A 26,073-nucleotide genomic window follows, 5' to 3' on the forward strand; every position below is an offset into this window, starting at 1 on the left:
CAGGGTAAACATCGGGTTACTAAGCGCAGGGCCGCGCTTAGTAACCCGATGTTTACCCTGGTTACCAGTGTAAATGTAAAAAAAAAAAAACAGTACATACTTACATTCCAGTGTCTGCCGTGTCCCCCGGCGTCCGCTTCCCTGCACTGTGTAAGCGCCGGCCCTAAAGCACAGCGGTGACGTCACCGCTGTGCTTTGCTTTCCGGCCGGCACTGACACAGTCAGTGCAGAAAGCTATGAGCAGCAGCGCGGACGCCGGGGGACGTGACAGACATCAGAGGGTGAGTATGTAGTGTTTTTTTTTTACTTTTACAATGGTAACCAGGGTAAATATCGTGTTACTAAGCGCGGCCCTGCGCTTAGTAACTCGATATTTGCCCTGGTTACCATTGTAAAACATTGCTGGCATCGTTGCTTTTGCTGTCAAACACGACGATACACGCCGATCTGACGACCAAATAAAGTTCTGGACTTTCAGCAACGACCAGCGATATCACAGCAGGATCCAGATCGCTGCTGCGTGTCAAACACAACGATATCGCTATCCAGGACGCTGCAACGTCACAGATCGCTATCGTTATCGCTGTTAAGTCGCTTAATGTGACGGTACCTTTAGCCTGCAGGAGACCCTGCGTCGAGCCATTTTTAAAGACACCTGATGCTCAGGCCCTGCTGCGGCAGGTGTTTCACTGCAAAACAAACAACGCCTATAGGGGCAGCCCAGCCTTTGCATGGGCCCTTCGGAGCCCGCCTCCACATGGTCAGAGTTCTCGCCACCACGCGAGCCTGAGGAAGGCTGGCCAGGCGATGGGCCAAGCAGCGTCTACTGGCCAGGCGATGGGCCAAGCAGCGTCTACTGGCCACACCACCCTGGATACGCCCGATCTCGTCCGATCTCGGAAGCAAAGCAGGGCTGGGCTTGGACAGTACTTGGATGGGAGACCTCCTGGGAACACCAAGTGCTGTAGACAGTTTTGATGACATCTTGCTCGGCTAGTATAGAGCGGCTCCTTGCCAGACACCGACCTTAAGCAACCTAGAGGCTGGAAGCCCCAAGCCCCACAAGTCCGTGAAGAGAAAGGAAAGCACAAAAGGGCCTCTTGCTGAGCACTGGACTGGACAGGACAGGGCAGCCAGAGTGCAAAGTAGAAAAGCAGCAAGTGAGAGGCTTGTCTCTGCCTACGGCCACACCACCCTGAACACGCCCGATCTCGTCTGATCTCGGAAGCTAAGCAGGGTCGGGCCTGGTTAGTACTTGGATGGGAGACCGCCTGGGAATACCAGGTGCTGTAGGCTTTTGCTTTTTCCTTCCTTCCACCAGCAGGGGTCACTCTCCTCTATGCCTTTTTTCCATTCCCTTTCACAAGGGCACACATGCTTCTTTCTTCTTGTCATTTGCTTTCACTCTTGCGCTATTCCATCCTTGCAAAATGCCAGCATCCTTCTCATCACCGTGGGCCTCCAGCATTGTTGCTTATTTACTTTTAATACTAGGCTTCTTTTCAACAGGACCAGCGCCTCCTGCGGGCTTGGAAGCAACCGCCGGCAACCTGGTGGCCAGTTTACAGGCCGAAGCAAGCAGAACACCTTTGCAGGCAACACGACTCCCCTGAAGAGCAGCTCACAGTCACTCGCAACCATCTCACCCTCTTCCTTCATTCGCTCCTGGACGTCTCGATCCACCTCAAGTTGCTGCTCCAGCTTGCTCTTTCTGTCACGTCCCCCCCCCCAGATGAATGGTTAAAGGTACCGTCACATTAAGCGACGCTGCAGCGATATCGACAACGATGCCGATCGCTGCAGCGTCGCTGTGTGGTCGCTGGAGAGCTGTCACACAGACAGCTCTCCAGTGACCAACGATGCCGAAGTCCCCGGGTAACCAGGGTAAACATCGGGTTACTAAGCGCAGGGTCGCGCTTAGTAACCCGATGTTTACCCTGGTTACCAGTGTAAATGTAAAAAAAAAAAAACAGTACATACTTACATTCCAGTGTCTGCCGCGTCCCCCGGCGTCCGCTTCCCTGCACTGTGTAAGCGCCGGCCCTAAAGCACAGCGGTGACGTCACCGCTGTGCTTTGCTTTCCGGCCGGCACTGACACAGTCAGTGCAGAAAGCTATGAGCAGCAGCGCGGACGCCGGGGGACGTGACAGACATCAGAGGGTGAGTATGTAGTGTTTTTTTTTTTACTTTTACAATGGTAACCAGGGTAAATATCGGGTTACTAAGCGCGGCCCTGCGCTTAGTAACTCGATATTTGCCCTGGTTACCATTGTAAAACATTGCTGGCATCGTTGCTTTTGCTGTCAAACACGACGATACACGCCGATCTGACGACCAAATAAAGTTCTGGACTTTCAGCAACGACCAGCGATATCACAGCAGGATCCAGATCGCTGCTGCGTGTCAAACACAACGATATCGCTATCCAGGACGCTGCAACGTCACAGATCGCTATCGTTATCGTTGTTAAGTCGCTTAATGTGACGGTACCTTTAGCCTGCAGGAGACCCTGCGTCGAGCCATTTTTAAAGACACCTGATGCTCAGGCCCTGCTGCGGCAGGTGTTTCACTGCAAAACAAACAACGCCTATAGGGGCAGCCCAGCCTTTGCATGGGCCCTTCGGAGCCCGCCTCCACATGGTCAGAGTTCTCGCCACCACGCGAGCCTGAGGAAGGCTGGCCAGGCGATGGGCCAAGCAGCGTCTACTGGCCACACCACCCTGGATACGCCCGATCTCGTCCGATCTCGGAAGCAAAGCAGGGCTGGGCTTGGACAGTACTTGGATGGGAGACCTCCTGGGAACACCAGGTGCTGTAGACAGTTTTGATGACATCTTGCTCGGCTAGTATAGAGCGGCTCCTTGCCAGACACCGACCTTAAGCAACCTAGAGGCTGGAAGCCCCAAGCCCCACAAGTCCGTGAAGAGAAAGGAAAGCACAAAAGGGCCTCTTGCTGAGCACTGGACTGGACAGGACAGGGCAGCCAGAGTGCAAAGTAGAAAAGCAGCAAGTGAGAGGCTTGTCTCTGCCTACGGCCACACCACCCTGAACACGCCCGATCTCGTCTGATCTCGGAAGCTAAGCAGGGTCGGGCCTGGTTAGTACTTGGATGGGAGACCGCCTGGGAATACCAGGTGCTGTAGGCTTTTGCTTTTTCCTTCCTTCCACCAGCAGGGGTCACTCTCCTCTATGCCTTTTTTCCATTCCCTTTCACAAGGGCACACATGCTTCTTTCTTCTTGTCATTTGCTTTCACTCTTGCGCTATTCCATCCTTGCAAAATGCCAGCATCCTTCTCATCACCGTGGGCCTCCAGCATTGTTGCTTATTTACTTTTAATACTAGGCTTCTTTTCAACAGGACCAGCGCCTCCTGCGGGCTTGGAAGCAACCGCCGGCAACCTGGTGGCCAGTTTACAGGCCGAAGCAAGCAGAACACCTTTGCAGGCAACACGACTCCCCTGAAGAGCAGCTCACAGTCACTCGCAACCATCTCACCCTCTTCCTTCATTCGCTCCTGGACGTCTCGATCCACCTCAAGTTGCTGCTCCAGCTTGCTCTTTCTGTCACGTCCCCCCCCCCCCCCAGATGAATGGTTAAAGGTACCGTCACATTAAGCGACGCTGCAGCGATATCGACAACGATGCCGATCGCTGCAGCGTCGCTGTGTGGTCGCTGGAGAGCTGTCACACAGACAGCTCTCCAGTGACCAACGATGCCGAAGTCCCCGGGTAACCAGGGTAAACATCGGGTTACTAAGCGCAGGGCCGCGCTTAGTAACCCGATGTTTACCCTGGTTACCAGTGTAAATGTAAAAAAAAAAAAACAGTACATACTTACATTCCAGTGTCTGCCGCGTCCCCCGGCGTCCGCTTCCCTGCACTGTGTAAGCGCCGGCCCTAAAGCACAGCGGTGACGTCACCGCTGTGCTTTGCTTTCCGGCCGGCACTGACACAGTCAGTGCAGAAAGCTATGAGCAGCAGCGCGGACGCCGGGGGACGTGACAGACATCAGAGGGTGAGTATGTAGTGTTTTTTTTTTACTTTTACAATGGTAACCAGGGTAAATATCGGGTTACTAAGCGCGGCCCTGCGCTTAGTAACTCGATATTTGCCCTGGTTACCATTGTAAAACATTGCTGGCATCGTTGCTTTTGCTGTCAAACACGACGATACACGCCGATCTGACGACCAAATAAAGTTCTGGACTTTCAGCAACGACCAGCGATATCACAGCAGGATCCAGATCGCTGCTGCGTGTCAAACACAACGATATCGCTATCCAGGACGCTGCAACGTCACAGATCGCTATCGTTATCGTTGTTAAGTCGCTTAATGTGACGGTACCTTTAGCCTGCAGGAGACCCTGCGTCGAGCCATTTTTAAAGACACCTGATGCTCAGGCCCTGCTGCGGCAGGTGTTTCACTGCAAAACAAACAACGCCTATAGGGGCAGCCCAGCCTTTGCATGGGCCCTTCGGAGCCCGCCTCCACATGGTCAGAGTTCTCGCCACCACGCGAGCCTGAGGAAGGCTGGCCAGGCGATGGGCCAAGCAGCGTCTACTGGCCACACCACCCTGGATACGCCCGATCTCGTCCGATCTCGGAAGCAAAGCAGGGCTGGGCTTGGACAGTACTTGGATGGGAGACCTCCTGGGAACACCAGGTGCTGTAGACAGTTTTGATGACATCTTGCTCGGCTAGTATAGAGCGGCTCCTTGCCAGACACCGACCTTAAGCAACCTAGAGGCTGGAAGCCCCAAGCCCCACAAGTCCGTGAAGAGAAAGGAAAGCACAAAAGGGCCTCTTGCTGAGCACTGGACTGGACAGGACAGGGCAGCCAGAGTGCAAAGTAGAAAAGCAGCAAGTGAGAGGCTTGTCTCTGCCTACGGCCACACCACCCTGAACACGCCCGATCTCGTCTGATCTCGGAAGCTAAGCAGGGTCGGGCCTGGTTAGTACTTGGATGGGAGACCGCCTGGGAATACCAGGTGCTGTAGGCTTTTGCTTTTTCCTTCCTTCCACCAGCAGGGGTCACTCTCCTCTATGCCTTTTTTCCATTCCCTTTCACAAGGGCACACATGCTTCTTTCTTCTTGTCATTTGCTTTCACTCTTGCGCTATTCCATCCTTGCAAAATGCCAGCATCCTTCTCATCACCGTGGGCCTCCAGCATTGTTGCTTATTTACTTTTAATACTAGGCTTCTTTTCAACAGGACCAGCGCCTCCTGCGGGCTTGGAAGCAACCGCCGGCAACCTGGTGGCCAGTTTACAGGCCGAAGCAAGCAGAACACCTTTGCAGGCAACACGACTCCCCTGAAGAGCAGCTCACAGTCACTCGCAACCATCTCACCCTCTTCCTTCATTCGCTCCTGGACGTCTCGATCCACCTCAAGTTGCTGCTCCAGCTTGCTCTTTCTGTCACGTCCCCCCCCCCCCCCAGATGAATGGTTAAAGGTACCGTCACATTAAGCGACGCTGCAGCGATATCGACAACGATGCCGATCGCTGCAGCGTCGCTGTGTGGTCGCTGGAGAGCTGTCACACAGACAGCTCTCCAGTGACCAACGATGCCGAAGTCCCCGGGTAACCAGGGTAAACATCGGGTTACTAAGCGCAGGGCCGCGCTTAGTAACCCGATGTTTACCCTGGTTACCAGTGTAAATGTAAAAAAAAAAAAACAGTACATACTTACATTCCAGTGTCTGCCGCGTCCCCCGGCGTCCGCTTCCCTGCACTGTGTAAGCGCCGGCCCTAAAGCACAGCGGTGACGTCACCGCTGTGCTTTGCTTTCCGGCCGGCACTGACACAGTCAGTGCAGAAAGCTATGAGCAGCAGCGCGGACGCCGGGGGACGTGACAGACATCAGAGGGTGAGTATGTAGTGTTTTTTTTTTACTTTTACAATGGTAACCAGGGTAAATATCGGGTTACTAAGCGCGGCCCTGCGCTTAGTAACTCGATATTTGCCCTGGTTACCATTGTAAAACATTGCTGGCATCGTTGCTTTTGCTGTCAAACACGACGATACACGCCGATCTGACGACCAAATAAAGTTCTGGACTTTCAGCAACGACCAGCGATATCACAGCAGGATCCAGATCGCTGCTGCGTGTCAAACACAACGATATCGCTATCCAGGACGCTGCAACGTCACAGATCGCTATCGTTATCGTTGTTAAGTCGCTTAATGTGACGGTACCTTTAGCCTGCAGGAGACCCTGCGTCGAGCCATTTTTAAAGACACCTGATGCTCAGGCCCTGCTGCGGCAGGTGTTTCACTGCAAAACAAACAACGCCTATAGGGGCAGCCCAGCCTTTGCATGGGCCCTTCGGAGCCCGCCTCCACATGGTCAGAGTTCTCGCCACCACGCGAGCCTGAGGAAGGCTGGCCAGGCGATGGGCCAAGCAGCGTCTACTGGCCACACCACCCTGGATACGCCCGATCTCGTCCGATCTCGGAAGCAAAGCAGGGCTGGGCTTGGACAGTACTTGGATGGGAGACCTCCTGGGAACACCAGGTGCTGTAGACAGTTTTGATGACATCTTGCTCGGCTAGTATAGAGCGGCTCCTTGCCAGACACCGACCTTAAGCAACCTAGAGGCTGGAAGCCCCAAGCCCCAAGCCCCACAAGTCCGTGAAGAGAAAGGAAAGCACAAAAGGGCCTCTTGCTGAGCACTGGACTGGACAGGACAGGGCAGCCAGAGTGCAAAGTAGAAAAGCAGCAAGTGAGAGGCTTGTCTCTGCCTACGGCCACACCACCCTGAACACGCCCGATCTCGTCTGATCTCGGAAGCTAAGCAGGGTCGGGCCTGGTTAGTACTTGGATGGGAGACCGCCTGGGAATACCAGGTGCTGTAGGCTTTTGCTTTTTCCTTCCTTCCACCAGCAGGGGTCACTCTCCTCTATGCCTTTTTTCCATTCCCTTTCACAAGGGCACACATGCTTCTTTCTTCTTGTCATTTGCTTTCACTCTTGCGCTATTCCATCCTTGCAAAATGCCAGCATCCTTCTCATCACCGTGGGCCTCCAGCATTGTTGCTTATTTACTTTTAATACTAGGCTTCTTTTCAACAGGACCAGCGCCTCCTGCGGGCTTGGAAGCAACCGCCGGCAACCTGGTGGCCAGTTTACAGGCCGAAGCAAGCAGAACACCTTTGCAGGCAACACGACTCCCCTGAAGAGCAGCTCACAGTCACTCGCAACCATCTCACCCTCTTCCTTCATTCGCTCCTGGACGTCTCGATCCACCTCAAGTTGCTGCTCCAGCTTGCTCTTTCTGTCACGTCCCCCCCCCCCCCCAGATGAATGGTTAAAGGTACCGTCACATTAAGCGACGCTGCAGCGATATCGACAACGATGCCGATCGCTGCAGCGTCGCTGTGTGGTCGCTGGAGAGCTGTCACACAGACAGCTCTCCAGTGACCAACGATGCCGAAGTCCCCGGGTAACCAGGGTAAACATCGGGTTACTAAGCGCAGGGCCGCGCTTAGTAACCCGATGTTTACCCTGGTTACCAGTGTAAATGTAAAAAAAAAAAAACAGTACATACTTACATTCCAGTGTCTGCCGCGTCCCCCGGCGTCCGCTTCCCTGCACTGTGTAAGCGCCGGCCCTAAAGCACAGCGGTGACGTCACCGCTGTGCTTTGCTTTCCGGCCGGCACTGACACAGTCAGTGCAGAAAGCTATGAGCAGCAGCGCGGACGCCGGGGGACGTGACAGACATCAGAGGGTGAGTATGTAGTGTTTTTTTTTTACTTTTACAATGGTAACCAGGGTAAATATCGGGTTACTAAGCGCGGCCCTGCGCTTAGTAACTCGATATTTGCCCTGGTTACCATTGTAAAACATTGCTGGCATCGTTGCTTTTGCTGTCAAACACGACGATACACGCCGATCTGACGACCAAATAAAGTTCTGGACTTTCAGCAACGACCAGCGATATCACAGCAGGATCCAGATCGCTGCTGCGTGTCAAACACAACGATATCGCTATCCAGGACGCTGCAACGTCACAGATCGCTATCGTTATCGTTGTTAAGTCGCTTAATGTGACGGTACCTTTAGCCTGCAGGAGACCCTGCGTCGAGCCATTTTTAAAGACACCTGATGCTCAGGCCCTGCTGCGGCAGGTGTTTCACTGCAAAACAAACAACGCCTATAGGGGCAGCCCAGCCTTTGCATGGGCCCTTCGGAGCCCGCCTCCACATGGTCAGAGTTCTCGCCACCACGCGAGCCTGAGGAAGGCTGGCCAGGCGATGGGCCAAGCAGCGTCTACTGGCCACACCACCCTGGATACGCCCGATCTCGTCCGATCTCGGAAGCAAAGCAGGGCTGGGCTTGGACAGTACTTGGATGGGAGACCTCCTGGGAACACCAGGTGCTGTAGACAGTTTTGATGACATCTTGCTCGGCTAGTATAGAGCGGCTCCTTGCCAGACACCGACCTTAAGCAACCTAGAGGCTGGAAGCCCCAAGCCCCACAAGTCCGTGAAGAGAAAGGAAAGCACAAAAGGGCCTCTTGCTGAGCACTGGACTGGACAGGACAGGGCAGCCAGAGTGCAAAGTAGAAAAGCAGCAAGTGAGAGGCTTGTCTCTGCCTACGGCCACACCACCCTGAACACGCCCGATCTCGTCTGATCTCGGAAGCTAAGCAGGGTCGGGCCTGGTTAGTACTTGGATGGGAGACCGCCTGGGAATACCAGGTGCTGTAGGCTTTTGCTTTTTCCTTCCTTCCACCAGCAGGGGTCACTCTCCTCTATGCCTTTTTTCCATTCCCTTTCACAAGGGCACACATGCTTCTTTCTTCTTGTCATTTGCTTTCACTCTTGCGCTATTCCATCCTTGCAAAATGCCAGCATCCTTCTCATCACCGTGGGCCTCCAGCATTGTTGCTTATTTACTTTTAATACTAGGCTTCTTTTCAACAGGACCAGCGCCTCCTGCGGGCTTGGAAGCAACCGCCGGCAACCTGGTGGCCAGTTTACAGGCCGAAGCAAGCAGAACACCTTTGCAGGCAACACGACTCCCCTGAAGAGCAGCTCACAGTCACTCGCAACCATCTCACCCTCTTCCTTCATTCGCTCCTGGACGTCTCGATCCACCTCAAGTTGCTGCTCCAGCTTGCTCTTTCTGTCACGTCCCCCCCCCCCCCAGATGAATGGTTAAAGGTACCGTCACATTAAGCGACGCTGCAGCGATATCGACAACGATGCCGATCGCTGCAGCGTCGCTGTGTGGTCGCTGGAGAGCTGTCACACAGACAGCTCTCCAGTGACCAACGATGCCGAAGTCCCCGGGTAACCAGGGTAAACATCGGGTTACTAAGCGCAGGGCCGCGCTTAGTAACCCGATGTTTACCCTGGTTACCAGTGTAAATGTAAAAAAAAAAAAACAGTACATACTTACATTCCAGTGTCTGCCGCGTCCCCCGGCGTCCGCTTCCCTGCACTGTGTAAGCGCCGGCCCTAAAGCACAGCGGTGACGTCACCGCTGTGCTTTGCTTTCCGGCCGGCACTGACACAGTCAGTGCAGAAAGCTATGAGCAGCAGCGCGGACGCCGGGGGACGTGACAGACATCAGAGGGTGAGTATGTAGTGTTTTTTTTTTACTTTTACAATGGTAACCAGGGTAAATATCGGGTTACTAAGCGCGGCCCTGCGCTTAGTAACTCGATATTTGCCCTGGTTACCATTGTAAAACATTGCTGGCATCGTTGCTTTTGCTGTCAAACACGACGATACACGCCGATCTGACGACCAAATAAAGTTCTGGACTTTCAGCAACGACCAGCGATATCACAGCAGGATCCAGATCGCTGCTGCGTGTCAAACACAACGATATCGCTATCCAGGACGCTGCAACGTCACAGATCGCTATCGTTATCGTTGTTAAGTCGCTTAATGTGACGGTACCTTTAGCCTGCAGGAGACCCTGCGTCGAGCCATTTTTAAAGACACCTGATGCTCAGGCCCTGCTGCGGCAGGTGTTTCACTGCAAAACAAACAACGCCTATAGGGGCAGCCCAGCCTTTGCATGGGCCCTTCGGAGCCCGCCTCCACATGGTCAGAGTTCTCGCCACCACGCGAGCCTGAGGAAGGCTGGCCAGGCGATGGGCCAAGCAGCGTCTACTGGCCACACCACCCTGGATACGCCCGATCTCGTCCGATCTCGGAAGCAAAGCAGGGCTGGGCTTGGACAGTACTTGGATGGGAGACCTCCTGGGAACACCAGGTGCTGTAGACAGTTTTGATGACATCTTGCTCGGCTAGTATAGAGCGGCTCCTTGCCAGACACCGACCTTAAGCAACCTAGAGGCTGGAAGCCCCAAGCCCCACAAGTCCGTGAAGAGAAAGGAAAGCACAAAAGGGCCTCTTGCTGAGCACTGGACTGGACAGGACAGGGCAGCCAGAGTGCAAAGTAGAAAAGCAGCAAGTGAGAGGCTTGTCTCTGCCTACGGCCACACCACCCTGAACACGCCCGATCTCGTCTGATCTCGGAAGCTAAGCAGGGTCGGGCCTGGTTAGTACTTGGATGGGAGACCGCCTGGGAATACCAGGTGCTGTAGGCTTTTGCTTTTTCCTTCCTTCCACCAGCAGGGGTCACTCTCCTCTATGCCTTTTTTCCATTCCCTTTCACAAGGGCACACATGCTTCTTTCTTCTTGTCATTTGCTTTCACTCTTGCGCTATTCCATCCTTGCAAAATGCCAGCATCCTTCTCATCACCGTGGGCCTCCAGCATTGTTGCTTATTTACTTTTAATACTAGGCTTCTTTTCAACAGGACCAGCGCCTCCTGCGGGCTTGGAAGCAACCGCCGGCAACCTGGTGGCCAGTTTACAGGCCGAAGCAAGCAGAACACCTTTGCAGGCAACACGACTCCCCTGAAGAGCAGCTCACAGTCACTCGCAACCATCTCACCCTCTTCCTTCATTCGCTCCTGGACGTCTCGATCCACCTCAAGTCGCTGCTCCAGCTTGCTCTTTCTGTCACGTCCCCCCCCCCCCCAGATGAATGGTTAAAGGTACCGTCACATTAAGCGACGCTGCAGCGATATCGACAACGATGCCGATCGCTGCAGCGTCGCTGTGTGGTCGCTGGAGAGCTGTCACACAGACAGCTCTCCAGTGACCAACGATGCCGAAGTCCCCGGGTAACCAGGGTAAACATCGGGTTACTAAGCGCAGGGCCGCGCTTAGTAACCCGATGTTTACCCTGGTTACCAGTGTAAATGTAAAAAAAAAAAAACAGTACATACTTACATTCCAGTGTCTGCCGCGTCCCCCGGCGTCCGCTTCCCTGCACTGTGTAAGCGCCGGCCCTAAAGCACAGCGGTGACGTCACCGCTGTGCTTTGCTTTCCGGCCGGCACTGACACAGTCAGTGCAGAAAGCTATGAGCAGCAGCGCGGACGCCGGGGGACGTGACAGACATCAGAGGGTGAGTATGTAGTGTTTTTTTTTTACTTTTACAATGGTAACCAGGGTAAATATCGGGTTACTAAGCGCGGCCCTGCGCTTAGTAACTCGATATTTGCCCTGGTTACCATTGTAAAACATTGCTGGCATCGTTGCTTTTGCTGTCAAACACGACGATACACGCCGATCTGACGACCAAATAAAGTTCTGGACTTTCAGCAACGACCAGCGATATCACAGCAGGATCCAGATCGCTGCTGCGTGTCAAACACAACGATATCGCTATCCAGGACGCTGCAACGTCACAGATCGCTATCGTTATCGTTGTTAAGTCGCTTAATGTGACGGTACCTTTAGCCTGCAGGAGACCCTGCGTCGAGCCATTTTTAAAGACACCTGATGCTCAGGCCCTGCTGCGGCAGGTGTTTCACTGCAAAACAAACAACGCCTATAGGGGCAGCCCAGCCTTTGCATGGGCCCTTCGGAGCCCGCCTCCACATGGTCAGAGTTCTCGCCACCACGCGAGCCTGAGGAAGGCTGGCCAGGCGATGGGCCAAGCAGCGTCTACTGGCCACACCACCCTGGATACGCCCGATCTCGTCCGATCTCGGAAGCAAAGCAGGGCTGGGCTTGGACAGTACTTGGATGGGAGACCTCCTGGGAACACCAGGTGCTTTAGACAGTTTTGATGACATCTTGCTCGGCTAGTATAGAGCGGCTCCTTGCCAGACACCGACCTTAAGCAACCTAGAGGCTGGAAGCCCCAAGCCCCACAAGTCCGTGAAGAGAAAGGAAAGCACAAAAGGGCCTCTTGCTGAGCACTGGACTGGACAGGACAGGGCAGCCAGAGTGCAAAGTAGAAAAGCAGCAAGTGAGAGGCTTGTCTCTGCCTACGGCCACACCACCCTGAACACGCCCGATCTCGTCTGATCTCGGAAGCTAAGCAGGGTCGGGCCTGGTTAGTACTTGGATGGGAGACCGCCTGGGAATACCAGGTGCTGTAGGCTTTTGCTTTTTCCTTCCTTCCACCAGCAGGGGTCACTCTCCTCTATGCCTTTTTTCCATTCCCTTTCACAAGGGCACACATGCTTCTTTCTTCTTGTCATTTGCTTTCACTCTTGCGCTATTCCATCCTTGCAAAATGCCAGCATCCTTCTCATCACCGTGGGCCTCCAGCATTGTTGCTTATTTACTTTTAATACTAGGCTTCTTTTCAACAGGACCAGCGCCTCCTGCGGGCTTGGAAGCAACCGCCGGCAACCTGGTGGCCAGTTTACAGGCCGAAGCAAGCAGAACACCTTTGCAGGCAACACGACTCCCCTGAAGAGCAGCTCACAGTCACTCGCAACCATCTCACCCTCTTCCTTCATTCGCTCCTGGACGTCTCGATCCACCTCAAGTTGCTGCTCCAGCTTGCTCTTTCTGTCACGTCCCCCCCCCCCCAGATGAATGGTTAAAGGTACCGTCACATTAAGCGACGCTGCAGCGATATCGACAACGATGCCGATCGCTGCAGCGTCGCTGTGTGGTCGCTGGAGAGCTGTCACACAGACAGCTCTCCAGTGACCAACGATGCCGAAGTCCCCGGGTAACCAGGGTAAACATCGGGTTACTAAGCGCAGGGCCGCGCTTAGTAACCCGATGTTTACCCTGGTTACCAGTGTAAATGTAAAAAAAAAAAAACAGTACATACTTACATTCCAGTGTCTGCCGCGTCCCCCGGCGTCCGCTTCCCTGCACTGTGTAAGCGCCGGCCCTAAAGCACAGCGGTGACGTCACCGCTGTGCTTTGCTTTCCGGCCGGCACTGACACAGTCAGTGCAGAAAGCTATGAGCAGCAGCGCGGACGCCGGGGGACGTGACAGACATCAGAGGGTGAGTATGTAGTGTTTTTTTTTTACTTTTACAATGGTAACCAGGGTAAATATCGGGTTACTAAGCGCGGCCCTGCGCTTAGTAACTCGATATTTGCCCTGGTTACCATTGTAAAACATTGCTGGCATCGTTGCTTTTGCTGTCAAACACGACGATACACGCCGATCTGACGACCAAATAAAGTTCTGGACTTTCAGCAACGACCAGCGATATCACAGCAGGATCCAGATCGCTGCTGCGTGTCAAACACAACGATATCGCTATCCAGGACGCTGCAACGTCACAGATCGCTATCGTTATCGCTGTTAAGTCGCTTAATGTGACGGTACCTTTAGCCTGCAGGAGACCCTGCGTCGAGCCATTTTTAAAGACACCTGATGCTCAGGCCCTGCTGCGGCAGGTGTTTCACTGCAAAACAAACAACGCCTATAGGGGCAGCCCAGCCTTTGCATGGGCCCTTCGGAGCCCGCCTCCACATGGTCAGAGTTCTCGCCACCACGCGAGCCTGAGGAAGGCTGGCCAGGCGATGGGCCAAGCAGCGTCTACTGGCCACACCACCCTGGATACGCCCGATCTCGTCCGATCTCGGAAGCAAAGCAGGGCTGGGCTTGGACAGTACTTGGATGGGAGACCTCCTGGGAACACCAGGTGCTGTAGACAGTTTTGATGACATCTTGCTCGGCTAGTATAGAGCGGCTCCTTGCCAGACACCGACCTTAAGCAACCTAGAGGCTGGAAGCCCCAAGCCCCACAAGTCCGTGAAGAGAAAGGAAAGCACAAAAGGGCCTCTTGCTGAGCACTGGACTGGACAGGACAGGGCAGCCAGAGTGCAAAGTAGAAAAGCAGCAAGTGAGAGGCTTGTCTCTGCCTACGGCCACACCACCCTGAACACGCCCGATCTCGTCTGATCTCGGAAGCTAAGCAGGGTCGGGCCTGGTTAGTACTTGGATGGGAGACCGCCTGGGAATACCAGGTGCTGTAGGCTTTTGCTTTTTCCTTCCTTCCACCAGCAGGGGTCACTCTCCTCTATGCCTTTTTTCCATTCCCTTTCACAAGGGCACACATGCTTCTTTCTTCTTGTCATTTGCTTTCACTCTTGCGCTATTCCATCCTTGCAAAATGCCAGCATCCTTCTCATCACCGTGGGCCTCCAGCATTGTTGCTTATTTACTTTTAATACTAGGCTTCTTTTCAACAGGACCAGCGCCTCCTGCAGGCTTGGAAGCAACCGCCGGCAACCTGGTGGCCAGTTTACAGGCCGAAGCAAGCAGAACACCTTTGCAGGCAACACGACTCCCCTGAAGAGCAGCTCACAGTCACTCGCAACCATCTCACCCTCTTCCTTCATTCGCTCCTGGACGTCTCGATCCACCTCAAGTTGCTGCTCCAGCTTGCTCTTTCTGTCACGTCCCCCCCCCCCAGATGAATGGTTAAAGGTACCGTCACATTAAGCGACGCTGCAGCGATATCGACAACGATGCCGATCGCTGCAGCGTCGCTGTGTGGTCGCTGGAGAGCTGTCACACAGACAGCTCTCCAGTGACCAACGATGCCGAAGTCCCCGGGTAACCAGGGTAAACATCGGGTTACTAAGCGCAGGGCCGCGCTTAGTAACCCGATGTTTACCCTGGTTACCAGTGTAAATGTAAAAAAAAAAAAACAGTACATACTTACATTCCAGTGTCTGCCGTGTCCCCCGGCGTCCGCTTCCCTGCACTGTGTAAGCGCCGGCCCTAAAGCACAGCGGTGACGTCACCGCTGTGCTTTGCTTTCCGGCCGGCACTGACACAGTCAGTGCAGAAAGCTATGAGCAGCAGCGCGGACGCCGGGGGACGTGACAGACATCAGAGGGTGAGTATGTAGTGTTTTTTTTTTACTTTTACAATGGTAACCAGGGTAAATATCGTGTTACTAAGCGCGGCCCTGCGCTTAGTAACTCGATATTTGCCCTGGTTACCATTGTAAAACATTGCTGGCATCGTTGCTTTTGCTGTCAAACACGACGATACACGCCGATCTGACGACCAAATAAAGTTCTGGACTTTCAGCAACGACCAGCGATATCACAGCAGGATCCAGATCGCTGCTGCGTGTCAAACACAACGATATCGCTATCCAGGACGCTGCAACGTCACAGATCGCTATCGTTATCGCTGTTAAGTCGCTTAATGTGACGGTACCTTTAGCCTGCAGGAGACCCTGCGTCGAGCCATTTTTAAAGACACCTGATGCTCAGGCCCTGCTGCGGCAGGTGTTTCACTGCAAAACAAACAACGCCTATAGGGGCAGCCCAGCCTTTGCATGGGCCCTTCGGAGCCCGCCTCCACATGGTCAGAGTTCTCGCCACCACGCGAGCCTGAGGAAGGCTGGCCAGGCGATGGGCCAAGCAGCGTCTACTGGCCACACCACCCTGGATACGCCCGATCTCGTCCGATCTCGGAAGCAAAGCAGGGCTGGGCTTGGACAGTACTTGGATGGGAGACCTCCTGGGAACACCAGGTGCTGTAGACAGTTTTGATGACATCTTGCTCGGCTAGTATAGAGCGGCTCCTTGCCAGACACCGACCTTAAGCAACCTAGAGGCTGGAAGCCCCAAGCCCCACAAGTCCGTGAAGAGAAAGGAAAGCACAAAAGGGCCTCTTGCTGAGCACTGGACTGGACAGGAGAGGGCAGCCAGAGTGCAAAGTAGAAAAGCAGCAAGTGAGAGGCTTGTCTCTGCCTACGGCCACACCACCCTGAACACGCCCGATCTCGTCTGATCTCGGAAGCTAAGCAGGGTCGGGCCTGGTTAGTACTTGGATGGGAGACCGCCTGGGAATACCAGGTGCTGTAGGCTTTTGCTTTTTCCTTCCTTCCACCAGCAGGGGTCACTCTCCTCTATGCCTTTTTTCCATTCCCTTTCACAAGGGCACACATGCTTCTTTCTTCTTGTCATTTGCTTTCACTCTTGCGCTATTCCATCCTTGCAAAATGCCAGCATCCTTCTCATCACCGTGGGCCTCCAGCATTGTTGCTTATTTACTTTTAATACTAGGCTTCTTTTCAACAGGACCAGCGCCTCCTGCGGGCTTGGAAGCAACCGCCGGCAACCTGGTGGCCAGTTTACAGGCCGAAGCAAGCAGAACACCTTTGCAGGCAACACGACTCCCCTGAAGAGCAGCTCACAGTCACTCGCAACCATCTCACCCTCTTCCTTCATTCGCTCCTGGACGTCTCGATCCACCTCAAGTTGCTGCTCCAGCTTGCTCTTTCTGTCACGTCCCCCCCCCCCCCAGATGAATGGTTAAAGGTACCGTCACATTAAGCGACGCTGCAGCGATATCGACAACGATGCCGATCGCTGCAGCGTCGCTGTGTGGTCGCTGGAGAGCTGTCACACAGACAGCTCTCCAGTGACCAACGATGCCGAAGTCCCCGGGTAACCAGGGTAAACATCGGGTTACTAAGCGCAGGGCCGCGCTTAGTAACCCGATGTTTACCCTGGTTACCAGTGTAAATGTAAAAAAAAAAAAACAGTACATACTTACATTCCAGTGTCTGCCGCGTCCCCCGGCGTCCGCTTCCCTGCACTGTGTAAGCGCCGGCCCTAAAGCACAGCGGTGACGTCACCGCTGTGCTTTGCTTTCCGGCCGGCACTGACACAGTCAGTGCAGAAAGCTATGAGCAGCAGCGCGGACGCCGGGGGACGTGACAGACATCAGAGGGTGAGTATGTAGTGTTTTTTTTTTACTTTTACAATGGTAACCAGGGTAAATATCGTGTTACTAAGCGCGGCCCTGCGCTTAGTAACTCGATATTTGCCCTGGTTACCATTGTAAAACATTGCTGGCATCGTTGCTTTTGCTGTCAAACACGACGATACACGCCGATCTGACGACCAAATAAAGTTCTGGACTTTCAGCAACGACCAGCGATATCACAGCAGGATCCAGATCGCTGCTGCGTGTCAAACACAACGATATCGCTATCCAGGACGCTGCAACGTCACAGATCGCTATCGTTATCGTTGTTAAGTCGCTTAATGTGACGGTACCTTTAGCCTGCAGGAGACCCTGCGTCGAGCCATTTTTAAAGACACCTGATGCTCAGGCCCTGCTGCGGCAGGTGTTTCACTGCAAAACAAACAACGCCTATAGGGGCAGCCCAGCCTTTGCATGGGCCCTTCGGAGCCCGCCTCCACATGGTCAGAGTTCTCGCCACCACGCGAGCCTGAGGAAGGCTGGCCAGGCGATGGGCCAAGCAGCGTCTACTGGCCACACCACCCTGGATACGCCCGATCTCGTCCGATCTCGGAAGCAAAGCAGGGCTGGGCTTGGACAGTACTTGGATGGGAGACCTCCTGGGAACACCAGGTGCTGTAGACAGTTTTGATGACATCTTGCTCGGCTAGTATAGAGCGGCTCCTTGCCAGACACCGACCTTAAGCAACCTAGAGGCTGGAAGCCCCAAGCCCCACAAGTCCGTGAAGAGAAAGGAAAGCACAAAAGGGCCTCTTGCTGAGCACTGGACTGGACAGGACAGGGCAGCCAGAGTGCAAAGTAGAAAAGCAGCAAGTGAGAGGCTTGTCTCTGCCTACGGCCACACCACCCTGAACACGCCCGATCTCGTCTGATCTCGGAAGCTAAGCAGGGTCGGGCCTGGTTAGTACTTGGATGGGAGACCGCCTGGGAATACCAGGTGCTGTAGGCTTTTGCTTTTTCCTTCCTTCCACCAGCAGGGGTCACTCTACTCTATGCCTTTTTTCCATTCCCTTTCACAAGGGCACACATGCTTCTTTCTTCTTGTCATTTGCTTTCACTCTTGCGCTATTCCATCCTTGCAAAATGCCAGCATCCTTCTCATCACCGTGGGCCTCCAGCATTGTTGCTTATTTACTTACTTCTTTTCAACAGGACCAGCGCCTCCTGCGGGCTTGGAAGCAACCGCCGGCAACCTGGTGGCCAGTTTACAGGCCGAAGCAAGCAGAACACCTTTGCAGGCAACACGACTCCCCTGAAGAGCAGCTCACAGTCACTCGCAACCATCTCACCCTCTTCCTTCATTCGCTCCTGGACGTCTCGATCCACCTCAAGTTGCTGCTCCAGCTTGCTCTTTCTGTCACGTCCCCCCCCCCCAGATGAATGGTTAAAGGTACCGTCACATTAAGCGACGCTGCAGCGATATCGACAACGATGCCGATCGCTGCAGCGTCGCTGTGTGGTCGCTGGAGAGCTGTCACACAGACAGCTCTCCAGTGACCAACGATGCCGAAGTCCCCGGGTAACCAGGGTAAACATCGGGTTACTAAGCGCAGGGCCGCGCTTAGTAACCCGATGTTTACCCTGGTTACCAGTGTAAATGTAAAAAAAAAAAACAGTACATACTTACATTCCAGTGTCTGCCGCGTCCCCCGGCGTCCGCTTCCCTGCACTGAGTAATCGCCGGCCCTAAAGCACAGCGGTGACGTCACCGCTGTGCTTTGCTTTCCGGCCGGCACTGACACAGTCAGTGCAGAAAGCTATGAGCAGCAGCGCGGACGCCGGGGGACGTGACAGACATCAGAGGGTGAGTATGTAGTGTTTTTTTTTTACTTTTACAATGGTAACCAGGGTAAATATCGGGTTACTAAGCGCGGCCCTGCGCTTAGTAACTCGATATTTGCCCTGGTTACCATTGTAAAACATTGCTGGCATCGTTGCTTTTGCTGTCAAACACGACGATACACGCCGATCTGACGACCAAATAAAGTTCTGGACTTTCAGCAACGACCAGCGATATCACAGCAGGATCCAGATCGCTGCTGCGTGTCAAACACAACGATATCGCTATCCAGGACGCTGCAACGTCACAGATCGCTATCGTTATCGTTGTTAAGTCGCTTAATGTGACGGTACCTTTAGCCTGCAGGAGACCCTGCGTCGAGCCATTTTTAAAGACACCTGATGCTCAGGCCCTGCTGCGGCAGGTGTTTCACTGCAAAACAAACAACGCCTATAGGGGCAGCCCAGCCTTTGCATGGGCCCTTCGGAGCCCGCCTCCACATGGTCAGAGTTCTCGCCACCACGCGAGCCTGAGGAAGGCTGGCCAGGCGATGGGCCAAGCCGCGTCTACTGGCCACACCACCCTGGATACGCCCGATCTCGTCCGATCTCGGAAGCAAAGCAGGGCTGGGCTTGGACAGTACTTGGATGGGAGACCTCCTGGGAACACCAGGTGCTGTAGACAGTTTTGATGACATCTTGCTCGGCTAGTATAGAGCGGCTCCTTGCCAGACACCGACCTTAAGTAACCTAGAGGCTGGAAGCCCCAAGCCCCACAAGTCCGTGAAGAGAAAGGAAAGCACAAAAGGGCCTCTTGCTGAGCACTGGACTGGACAGGACAGGGCAGCCAGAGTGCAAAGTAGAAAAGCAGCAAGTGAGAGGCTTGTCTCTGCCTACGGCCACACCACCCTGAACACGCCCGATCTCGTCTGATCTCGGAAGCTAAGCAGGGTCGGGCCTGGTTAGTACTTGGATGGGAGACCGCCTGGGAATACCAGGTGCTGTAGGCTTTTGCTTTTTCCTTCCTTCCACCAGCAGGGGTCACTCTCCTCTATGCCTTTTTTCCATTCCCTTTCACAAGGGCACACATGCTTCTTTCTTCTTGTCATTTGCTTTCACTCTTGCGCTATTCCATCCTTGCAAAATGCCAGCATCCTTCTCATCACCGTGGGCCTCCAGCATTGTTGCTTATTTACTTTTAATACTAGGCTTCTTTTCAACAGGACCAGCGCCTCCTGCGGGCTTGGAAGCAACCGCCGGCAACCTGGTGGCCAGTTTACAGGCCGAAGCAAGCAGAACACCTTTGCAGGCAACACGACTCCCCTGAAGAGCAGCTCACAGTCACTCGCAACCATCTCACCCTCTTCCTTCATTCGCTCCTGGACGTCTCGATCCACCTCAAGTTGCTGCTCCAGCTTGCTCTTTCTGTCACGTCCCCCCCCCCCAGATGAATGGTTAAAGGTACCGTCACATTAAGCGACGCTGCAGCGATATCGACAACGATGCCGATCGCTGCAGCGTCGCTGTGTGGTCGCTGGAGAGCTGTCACACAGACAGCTCTCCAGTGACCAACGATGCCGAAGTCCCCGGGTAACCAGGGTAAACATCGGGTTACTAAGCGCAGGGCCGCGCTTAGTAACCCGATGTTTACCCTGGTTACCAGTGTAAATGTAAAAAAAAAAAACAGTACATACTTACATTCCAGTGTCTGCCGCGTCCCCCGGCGTCCGCTTCCCTGCACTGAGTAATCGCCGGCCCTAAAGCACAGCGGTGACGTCACCGCTGTGCTTTGCTTTCCGGCCGGCACTGACACAGTCAGTGCAGAAAGCTATGAGCAGCAGCGCGGACGCCGGGGGACGTGACAGACATCAGAGGGTGAGTATGTAGTGTTTTTTTTTTACTTTTACAATGGTAACCAGGGTAAATATCGTGTTACTAAGCGCGGCCCTGCGCTTAGTAACTCGATATTTGCCCTGGTTACCATTGTAAAACATTGCTGGCATCGTTGCTTTTGCTGTCAAACACGACGATACACGCCGATCTGACGACCAAATAAAGTTCTGGACTTTCCAGCAACGACCAGCGATATCACAGCAGGATCCAGATCGCTGCTGCGTGTCAAACACAACGATATCGCTATCCAGGACGCTGCAACGTCACAGATCGCTATCGTTATCGTTGTTAAGTCGCTTAATGTGACGGTACCTTTAGCCTGCAGGAGACCCTGCGTCGAGCCATTTTTAAAGACACCTGATGCTCAGGCCCTGCTGCGGCAGGTGTTTCACTGCAAAACAAACAACGCCTATAGGGGCAGCCCAGCCTTTGCATGGGCCCTTCGGAGCCCGCCTCCACATGGTCAGAGTTCTCGCCACCACGCGAGCCTGAGGAAGGCTGGCCAGGCGATGGGCCAAGCAGCGTCTACTGGCCACACCACCCTGGATACGCCCGATCTCGTCCGATCTCGGAAGCAAAGCAGGGCTGGGCTTGGACAGTACTTGGATGGGAGACCTCCTGGGAACACCAGGTGCTGTAGACAGTTTTGATGACATCTTGCTCGGCTAGTATAGAGCGGCTCCTTGCCAGACACCGACCTTAAGCAACCTAGAGGCTGGAAGCCCCAAGCCCCACAAGTCCGTGAAGAGAAAGGAAAGCACAAAAGGGCCTCTTGCTGAGCACTGGACTGGACAGGACAGGGCAGCCAGAGTGCAAAGTAGAAAAGCAGCAAGTGAGAGGCTTGTCTCTGCCTACGGCCACACCACCCTGAACACGCCCGATCTCGTCTGATCTCGGAAGCTAAGCAGGGTCGGGCCTGGTTAGTACTTGGATGGGAGACCGCCTGGGAATACCAGGTGCTGTAGGCTTTTGCTTTTTCCTTCCTTCCACCAGCAGGGGTCACTCTCCTCTATGCCTTTTTTCCATTCCCTTTCACAAGGGCACACATGCTTCTTTCTTCTTGTCATTTGCTTTCACTCTTGCGCTATTCCATCCTTGCAAAATGCCAGCATCCTTCTCATCACCGTGGGCCTCCAGCATTGTTGCTTATTTACTTTTAATACTAGGCTTCTTTTCAACAGGACCAGCGCCTCCTGCGGGCTTGGAAGCAACCGCCGGCAACCTGGTGGCCAGTTTACAGGCCGAAGCAAGCAGAACACCTTTGCAGGCAACACGACTCCCCTGAAGAGCAGCTCACAGTCACTCGCAACCATCTCACCCTCTTCCTTCATTCGCTCCTGGACGTCTCGATCCACCTCAAGTTGCTGCTCCAGCTTGCTCTTTCTGTCACGTCCCCCCCCCCCAGATGAATGGTTAAAGGTACCGTCACATTAAGCGACGCTGCAGCGATATCGACAACGATGCCGATCGCTGCAGCGTCGCTGTGTGGTCGCTGGAGAGCTGTCACACAGACAGCTCTCCAGTGACCAACGATGCCGAAGTCCCCGGGTAACCAGGGTAAACATCGGGTTACTAAGCGCAGGGCCGCGCTTAGTAACCCGATGTTTACCCTGGTTACCAGTGTAAATGTAAAAAAAAAAAAACAGTACATACTTACATTCCAGTGTCTGCCGCGTCCCCCGGCGTCCGCTTCCCTGCACTGTGTAAGCGCCGGCCCTAAAGCACAGCGGTGACGTCACCGCTGTGCTTTGCTTTCCGGCCGGCACTGACACAGTCAGTGCAGAAAGCTATGAGCAGCAGCGCGGACGCCGGGGGACGTGACAGACATCAGAGGGTGAGTATGTAGTGTTTTTTTTTTACTTTTACAATGGTAACCAGGGTAAATATCGGGTTACTAAGCGCGGCCCTGCGCTTAGTAACTCGATATTTGCCCTGGTTACCATTGTAAAACATTGCTGGCATCGTTGCTTTTGCTGTCAAACACGACGATACACGCCGATCTGACGACCAAATAAAGTTCTGGACTTTCAGCAACGACCAGCGATATCACAGCAGGATCCAGATCGCTGCTGCGTGTCAAACACAACGATATCGCTATCCAGGACGCTGCAACGTCACAGATCGCTATCGTTATCGCTGTTAAGTCGCTTAATGTGACGGTACCTTTAGCCTGCAGGAGACCCTGCGTCGAGCCATTTTTAAAGACACCTGATGCTCAGGCCCTGCTGCGGCAGGTGTTTCACTGCAAAACAAACAACGCCTATAGGGGCAGCCCAGCCTTTGCATGGGCCCTTCGGAGCCCGCCTCCACATGGTCAGAGTTCTCGCCACCACGCGAGCCTGAGGAAGGCTGGCCAGGCGATGGGCCAAGCAGCGTCTACTGGCCACACCACCCTGGATACGCCCGATCTCGTCCGATCTCGGAAGCAAAGCAGGGCTGGGCTTGGACAGTACTTGGATGGGAGACCTCCTGGGAACACCAGGTGCTGTAGACAGTTTTGATGACATCTTGCTCGGCTAGTATAGAGCGGCTCCTTGCCAGACACCGACCTTAAGCAACCTAGAGGCTGGAAGCCCCAAGCCCCACAAGTCCGTGAAGAGAAAGGAAAGCACAAAAGGGCCTCTTGCTGAGCACTGGACTGGACAGGACAGGGCAGCCAGAGTGCAAAGTAGAAAAGCAGCAAGTGAGAGGCTTGTCTCTGCCTACGGCCACACCACCCTGAACACGCCCGATCTCGTCTGATCTCGGAAGCTAAGCAGGGTCGGGCCTGGTTAGTACTTGGATGGGAGACCGCCTGGGAATACCAGGTGCTGTAGGCTTTTGCTTTTTCCTTCCTTCCACCAGCAGGGGTCACTCTCCTCTATGCCTTTTTTCCATTCCCTTTCACAAGGGCACACATGCTTCTTTCTTCTTGTCATTTGCTTTCACTCTTGCGCTATTCCATCCTTGCAAAATGCCAGCATCCTTCTCATCACCGTGGGCCTCCAGCATTGTTGCTTATTTACTTTTAATACTAGGCTTCTTTTCAACAGGACCAGCGCCTCCTGCAGGCTTGGAAGCAACCGCCGGCAACCTGGTGGCCAGTTTACAGGCCGAAGCAAGCAGAACACCTTTGCAGGCAACACGACTCCCCTGAAGAGCAGCTCACAGTCACTCGCAACCATCTCACCCTCTTCCTTCATTCGCTCCTGGACGTCTCGATCCACCTCAAGTTGCTGCTCCAGCTTGCTCTTTCTGTCACGTCCCCCCCCCCCAGATGAATGGTTAAAGGTACCGTCACATTAAGCGACGCTGCAGCGATATCGACAACGATGCCGATCGCTGCAGCGTCGCTGTGTGGTCGCTGGAGAGCTGTCACACAGACAGCTCTCCAGTGACCAACGATGCCGAAGTCCCCGGGTAACCAGGGTAAACATCGGGTTACTAAGCGCAGGGCCGCGCTTAGTAACCCGATGTTTACCCTGGTTACCAGTGTAAATGTAAAAAAAAAAAAACAGTACATACTTACATTCCAGTGTCTGCCGTGTCCCCCGGCGTCCGCTTCCCTGCACTGTGTAAGCGCCGGCCCTAAAGCACAGCGGTGACGTCACCGCTGTGCTTTGCTTTCCGGCCGGCACTGACACAGTCAGTGCAGAAAGCTATGAGCAGCAGCGCGGACGCCGGGGGACGTGACAGACATCAGAGGGTGAGTATGTAGTGTTTTTTTTTTACTTTTACAATGGTAACCAGGGTAAATATCGGGTTACTAAGCGCGGCCCTGCGCTTAGTAACTCGATATTTGCCCTGGTTACCATTGTAAAACATTGCTGGCATCGTTGCTTTTGCTGTCAAACACGACGATACACGCCGATCTGACGACCAAATAAAGTTCTGGACTTTCAGCAACGACCAGCGATATCACAGCAGGATCCAGATCGCTGCTGCGTGTCAAACACAACGATATCGCTATCCAGGACGCTGCAACGTCACAGATCGCTATCGTTATCGCTGTTAAGTCGCTTAATGTGACGGTACCTTTAGCCTGCAGGAGACCCTGCGTCGAGCCATTTTTAAAGACACCTGATGCTCAGGCCCTGCTGCGGCAGGTGTTTCACTGCAAAACAAACAACGCCTATAGGGGCAGCCCAGCCTTTGCATGGGCCCTTCGGAGCCCGCCTCCACATGGTCAGAGTTCTCGCCACCACGCGAGCCTGAGGAAGGCTGGCCAGGCGATGGGCCAAGCAGCGTCTACTGGCCACACCACCCTGGATACGCCCGATCTCGTCCGATCTCGGAAGCAAAGCAGGGCTGGGCTTGGACAATACTTGGATGGGAGACCTCCTGGGAACACCAGGTGCTGTAGACAGTTTTGATGACATCTTGCTCGGCTAGTATAGAGCGGCTCCTTGCCAGACACCGACCTTAAGCAACCTAGAGGCTGGAAGCCCCAAGCCCCACAAGTCCGTGAAGAGAAAGGAAAGCACAAAAGGGCCTCTTGCTGAGCACTGGACTGGACAGGAGAGGGCAGCCAGAGTGCAAAGTAGAAAAGCAGCAAGTGAGAGGCTTGTCTCTGCCTACGGCCACACCACCCTGAACACGCCCGATCTCGTCTGATCTCGGAAGCTAAGCAGGGTCGGGCCTGGTTAGTACTTGGATGGGAGACCGCCTGGGAATACCAGGTGCTGTAGGCTTTTGCTTTTTCCTTCCTTCCACCAGCAGGGGTCACTCTCCTCTATGCCTTTTTTCCATTCCCTTTCACAAGGGCACACATGCTTCTTTCTTCTTGTCATTTGCTTTCACTCTTGCGCTATTCCATCCTTGCAAAATGCCAGCATCCTTCTCATCACCGTGGGCCTCCAGCATTGTTGCTTATTTACTTTTAATACTAGGCTTCTTTTCAACAGGACCAGCGCCTCCTGCGGGCTTGGAAGCAACCGCCGGCAACCTGGTGGCCAGTTTACAGGCCGAAGCAAGCAGAACACCTTTGCAGGCAACACGACTCCCCTGAAGAGCAGCTCACAGTCACTCGCAACCATCTCACCCTCTTCCTTCATTCGCTCCTGGACGTCTCGATCCACCTCAAGTTGCTGCTCCAGCTTGCTCTTTCTGTCACGTCCCCCCCCCCCAGATGAATGGTTAAAGGTACCGTCACATTAAGCGACGCTGCAGCGATATCGACAACGATGCCGATCGCTGCAGCGTCGCTGTGTGGTCGCTGGAGAGCTGTCACACAGACAGCTCTCCAGTGACCAACGATGCCGAAGTCCCCGGGTAACCAGGGTAAACATCGGGTTACTAAGCGCAGGGCCGCGCTTAGTAACCCGATGTTTACCCTGGTTACCAGTGTAAATGTAAAAAAAAAAAAACAGTACATACTTACATTCCAGTGTCTG

At 54.0% G+C, this 26,073-nt stretch overlaps 26 non-coding genes and 2 pseudogenes across 26 annotated transcripts; all 28 read left to right on the top strand.

Annotated features, from left to right (window-relative positions):
* Positions 1-851: 851 nt before the first annotated feature.
* LOC143783823 (5S ribosomal RNA) lies at positions 852-971 on the top strand. Its single transcript, XR_013217489.1, has one exon. It is a non-coding gene; the product is annotated as a 5S ribosomal RNA (ribosomal RNA).
* A 206-nt stretch (positions 972-1,177) lies between these two features.
* Positions 1,178-1,296, top strand: LOC143783738 (5S ribosomal RNA). Its single transcript, XR_013217408.1, has one exon. It is a non-coding gene; the product is annotated as a 5S ribosomal RNA (ribosomal RNA).
* A 1,406-nt stretch (positions 1,297-2,702) lies between these two features.
* On the top strand, positions 2,703-2,822 carry LOC143783969 (5S ribosomal RNA). Its single transcript, XR_013217629.1, has one exon. It is a non-coding gene; the product is annotated as a 5S ribosomal RNA (ribosomal RNA).
* A 206-nt stretch (positions 2,823-3,028) lies between these two features.
* Positions 3,029-3,147, top strand: LOC143783740 (5S ribosomal RNA). The gene has a single exon (XR_013217410.1). It is a non-coding gene; the product is annotated as a 5S ribosomal RNA (ribosomal RNA).
* A 1,409-nt stretch (positions 3,148-4,556) lies between these two features.
* On the top strand, positions 4,557-4,676 carry LOC143783971 (5S ribosomal RNA). The gene has a single exon (XR_013217631.1). It is a non-coding gene; the product is annotated as a 5S ribosomal RNA (ribosomal RNA).
* Positions 4,677-4,882: 206 nt separating this feature from the next.
* On the top strand, positions 4,883-5,001 carry LOC143783741 (5S ribosomal RNA). Its single transcript, XR_013217411.1, has one exon. It is a non-coding gene; the product is annotated as a 5S ribosomal RNA (ribosomal RNA).
* A 1,409-nt stretch (positions 5,002-6,410) lies between these two features.
* Positions 6,411-6,530, top strand: LOC143783972 (5S ribosomal RNA). The gene has a single exon (XR_013217632.1). It is a non-coding gene; the product is annotated as a 5S ribosomal RNA (ribosomal RNA).
* Positions 6,531-6,743: 213 nt separating this feature from the next.
* Positions 6,744-6,862, top strand: LOC143783742 (5S ribosomal RNA). Its single transcript, XR_013217412.1, has one exon. It is a non-coding gene; the product is annotated as a 5S ribosomal RNA (ribosomal RNA).
* Positions 6,863-8,271: 1,409 nt separating this feature from the next.
* Positions 8,272-8,391, top strand: LOC143783973 (5S ribosomal RNA). The gene has a single exon (XR_013217633.1). It is a non-coding gene; the product is annotated as a 5S ribosomal RNA (ribosomal RNA).
* A 206-nt stretch (positions 8,392-8,597) lies between these two features.
* On the top strand, positions 8,598-8,716 carry LOC143783743 (5S ribosomal RNA). The gene has a single exon (XR_013217413.1). It is a non-coding gene; the product is annotated as a 5S ribosomal RNA (ribosomal RNA).
* A 1,408-nt stretch (positions 8,717-10,124) lies between these two features.
* LOC143783974 (5S ribosomal RNA) lies at positions 10,125-10,244 on the top strand. The gene has a single exon (XR_013217634.1). It is a non-coding gene; the product is annotated as a 5S ribosomal RNA (ribosomal RNA).
* A 206-nt stretch (positions 10,245-10,450) lies between these two features.
* LOC143783744 (5S ribosomal RNA) lies at positions 10,451-10,569 on the top strand. Its single transcript, XR_013217414.1, has one exon. It is a non-coding gene; the product is annotated as a 5S ribosomal RNA (ribosomal RNA).
* A 1,408-nt stretch (positions 10,570-11,977) lies between these two features.
* Positions 11,978-12,097, top strand: LOC143784040 (5S ribosomal RNA; annotated as a pseudogene).
* A 206-nt stretch (positions 12,098-12,303) lies between these two features.
* Positions 12,304-12,422, top strand: LOC143783745 (5S ribosomal RNA). Its single transcript, XR_013217415.1, has one exon. It is a non-coding gene; the product is annotated as a 5S ribosomal RNA (ribosomal RNA).
* A 1,407-nt stretch (positions 12,423-13,829) lies between these two features.
* Positions 13,830-13,949, top strand: LOC143783975 (5S ribosomal RNA). Its single transcript, XR_013217635.1, has one exon. It is a non-coding gene; the product is annotated as a 5S ribosomal RNA (ribosomal RNA).
* A 206-nt stretch (positions 13,950-14,155) lies between these two features.
* On the top strand, positions 14,156-14,274 carry LOC143783746 (5S ribosomal RNA). Its single transcript, XR_013217416.1, has one exon. It is a non-coding gene; the product is annotated as a 5S ribosomal RNA (ribosomal RNA).
* A 1,406-nt stretch (positions 14,275-15,680) lies between these two features.
* On the top strand, positions 15,681-15,800 carry LOC143783977 (5S ribosomal RNA). Its single transcript, XR_013217636.1, has one exon. It is a non-coding gene; the product is annotated as a 5S ribosomal RNA (ribosomal RNA).
* A 206-nt stretch (positions 15,801-16,006) lies between these two features.
* Positions 16,007-16,125, top strand: LOC143783747 (5S ribosomal RNA). The gene has a single exon (XR_013217417.1). It is a non-coding gene; the product is annotated as a 5S ribosomal RNA (ribosomal RNA).
* A 1,408-nt stretch (positions 16,126-17,533) lies between these two features.
* Positions 17,534-17,653, top strand: LOC143783978 (5S ribosomal RNA). The gene has a single exon (XR_013217637.1). It is a non-coding gene; the product is annotated as a 5S ribosomal RNA (ribosomal RNA).
* Positions 17,654-17,859: 206 nt separating this feature from the next.
* LOC143783748 (5S ribosomal RNA) lies at positions 17,860-17,978 on the top strand. Its single transcript, XR_013217418.1, has one exon. It is a non-coding gene; the product is annotated as a 5S ribosomal RNA (ribosomal RNA).
* A 1,395-nt stretch (positions 17,979-19,373) lies between these two features.
* LOC143783979 (5S ribosomal RNA) lies at positions 19,374-19,493 on the top strand. The gene has a single exon (XR_013217638.1). It is a non-coding gene; the product is annotated as a 5S ribosomal RNA (ribosomal RNA).
* A 206-nt stretch (positions 19,494-19,699) lies between these two features.
* On the top strand, positions 19,700-19,818 carry LOC143783749 (5S ribosomal RNA). Its single transcript, XR_013217419.1, has one exon. It is a non-coding gene; the product is annotated as a 5S ribosomal RNA (ribosomal RNA).
* A 1,406-nt stretch (positions 19,819-21,224) lies between these two features.
* LOC143783980 (5S ribosomal RNA) lies at positions 21,225-21,344 on the top strand. The gene has a single exon (XR_013217639.1). It is a non-coding gene; the product is annotated as a 5S ribosomal RNA (ribosomal RNA).
* A 206-nt stretch (positions 21,345-21,550) lies between these two features.
* Positions 21,551-21,669, top strand: LOC143783751 (5S ribosomal RNA). Its single transcript, XR_013217421.1, has one exon. It is a non-coding gene; the product is annotated as a 5S ribosomal RNA (ribosomal RNA).
* A 1,406-nt stretch (positions 21,670-23,075) lies between these two features.
* LOC143783981 (5S ribosomal RNA) lies at positions 23,076-23,195 on the top strand. Its single transcript, XR_013217640.1, has one exon. It is a non-coding gene; the product is annotated as a 5S ribosomal RNA (ribosomal RNA).
* Positions 23,196-23,401: 206 nt separating this feature from the next.
* LOC143783752 (5S ribosomal RNA) lies at positions 23,402-23,520 on the top strand. Its single transcript, XR_013217422.1, has one exon. It is a non-coding gene; the product is annotated as a 5S ribosomal RNA (ribosomal RNA).
* A 1,406-nt stretch (positions 23,521-24,926) lies between these two features.
* LOC143784036 (5S ribosomal RNA) lies at positions 24,927-25,046 on the top strand (annotated as a pseudogene).
* Positions 25,047-25,252: 206 nt separating this feature from the next.
* LOC143783753 (5S ribosomal RNA) lies at positions 25,253-25,371 on the top strand. The gene has a single exon (XR_013217423.1). It is a non-coding gene; the product is annotated as a 5S ribosomal RNA (ribosomal RNA).
* The last annotated feature ends 702 nt before the right edge of the window (positions 25,372-26,073 follow it).

The sequence above is a fragment of the Ranitomeya variabilis genome, chromosome 6, assembly GCF_051348905.1.
Source record: "Ranitomeya variabilis isolate aRanVar5 chromosome 6, aRanVar5.hap1, whole genome shotgun sequence".
In the NCBI taxonomy this organism is placed as follows: Eukaryota; Metazoa; Chordata; class Amphibia; order Anura; family Dendrobatidae; genus Ranitomeya; species Ranitomeya variabilis.